Here is a 2479-nt window from a genome sequence, read left to right as displayed (position 1 = left end):
AAAAAATGGAGATAAAACATAATAAATCTAATCTCGCGATTTGCCAGATGTGATTTAAACCATGTTTATATTTATTTAACAAGTCAGAATTGTATTTAAGCATAAATTTTTGCAGGGTTTGCAAATTTTTTTAAATTATTTTTTCAGATTTTAAATATTTAAAATTCAGTTTTTGCTTAAACAAAAGTATGTTAAGTCTATTTTATTTAAGAACTTCGAATTTTCATTGTTTCTTTTCACCTCTTTTTCTTATTACATAAACCATTTAAGTTGTGTATTTAAAGTCGTTCCATGTAACTAATTTTACATTTAATGCATATTTTGGTTGCTTTGCACTGTACTTTTTCTAATAATTTCAACGCTCTTGTAAAGTATGAATTTCATTCGTAAAATGCATATTCAAAATATGACCTAATTAACAACGTACACAGTTGTTTTGATGAACTTTGATTAAATATGTAAAAGTATACTCTATCTTAAGCAGTTTAATACTTGCTTTGTCTACATTTTTTTAATGTTGTGCCCCCATTTTGAATCATTAGATGTATTTATTTGCAGATTGCATTTAGTAAAGTTACATTTCAGCGCTTTTTTTTTTTTTTTAATTTCCTCTATTTAAGAATGAATTTATCTATAGACCCGGTGGGGAATATGCTAGCGACTAGCCAGCAAATAGCTAGCTAGTTGCTACCCATGAGTAAAAGACGTGTTAAAAAGTATAAAACACATTTTAATACGTGTTTTAGACGTTTTAAACACGTCTTTTGTCATCTAGCAATCTTTTTTTCACTAGGGAGTTCATAATCGTAAACTATATGCACAACTTTGTCTTTTTTTCAATTAAATTTTAATAACCATTTTGTTTTCCAATTGAGTAGGTAGTCAAGATTGTTTTGTAATGAAATATTTTATACTTTGATATATTTCTATTGATCTTGACAAAAAAAAAGGTAAAGGACTGGCTTTGGAACTTTAAAGTAAACTTTTATTTTGATTTGTTTTGATTGAGTATAACTCTTTCATATCTTTTAAATATAAAGACTTTTCACCAGTTTTTTATTCCAAATGAATTTGTTGATCATTTAAAATATGTCAAATGCACTTGATAAATCTAAGAATGCTATATTTACTTCTTCCTTAAGGACAGTATTTCTAAAATCATTAGTTTGTCATGTAAGTTTGTCACTTGTTTATGATTAATTTATTATAGTGTAAGCAATTCATATTTGTTTATTGTATAATACTTTTCAGTATTTTTGCGACAATAGAGGTTAATGAAATATGTATAATTTAAACAATTGCGTAATGTATTTAAATAGCCAATATTTAGATAAAATTCCTCTATCAAATGAGTCATTAAAAATTCTAAAGAAAGACTTACTAATTATATGAGCGCTTTTTTTTTAAGATATGCGCATGAACTTTATCTTGAACAGGACTTCAATTAACTTAAAAGTTTGTAATATTTAATTGCCTAATAATAAATATATCTGTGGCCATTGCTCAATTTATGATAAGTGCAAAATTGTTCATTTTGAGATAAGCATGCAATTTAGTTAGATCTTTCATTTGGTCAAGCTATGGTTGCTGCTGTTTTTTTTAAAAAAAAATTTGTTTTATGAAAAACAATTTATTTTTCATTATTACCCGATTTATTGCAACAACTCAAATTTTCAAACTCTTCTCCTGCAAAATGTCATATTTACACTTATCATAAATTGACGAATGGCCACAGATATGAATATTAGCTTTAAGGTTGGTAAAAAAAGAGGAATATATTTATTTAGATTTTCTTTTTCGATTGATTTGCTGTTTTGTATGTGTATAAAAAAGAATGATATTTTTAGACAATTTTCATTATATTATATAGTTTCAAACTTTTAAATTTGTATTCAAACCAATCTATTTGTTTTATTCTAATCTTTTATCCACTTAATATTATCAATGATTTACATTTACTTTCTTTTTTTTTATTGGTAAATATCAGCGTTTGTCATAAATTTTTATGAGTTTCATATTGAAAATTTTCACGTGAAATTATTAAATTAATTATCGCCATCAAAATTACACTGGCGAGCAAAAAAATCAAACTTGTTAAAAGTCTTGTAATGTGGTTCAGGATTTGTAGGTAGCAATCTAAGTATCCAAATTTGAAAATTGTTTTTTATGGATTGGCAAAATCCCATAAATTTTCTATAAGATTAAGGTGAGAACGTTGCTTGAAGACAAATTATTTTCTTCAAGCAAATTTAAAACGCGACCGGATTAATGGCATGGAGAAAAATTCTGTTGAAATATATTTTTCAACCATTAAACTCTTTTAAGGTTGATAATAAGAATTCTTGTAATAAATTGATATATTCTTCAGAATTTATCTTATTTTTGTTGCTGATTTTATACAACCTTCCGATGCCTTAAGCGGAATAGCAACACCATGTCATAAGTCTTAGAATTCCTTTTACTGCTTTTTGTAGACAAT

This window comes from Hydra vulgaris, chromosome 02 (genome assembly GCF_038396675.1).
Source record: "Hydra vulgaris chromosome 02, alternate assembly HydraT2T_AEP".
NCBI classification, from domain to species: Eukaryota; Metazoa; Cnidaria; class Hydrozoa; order Anthoathecata; family Hydridae; genus Hydra; species Hydra vulgaris.
The sequence above is the reverse complement of the archived record's forward strand: the minus strand, read 5'-3'. Positions refer to the sequence as shown.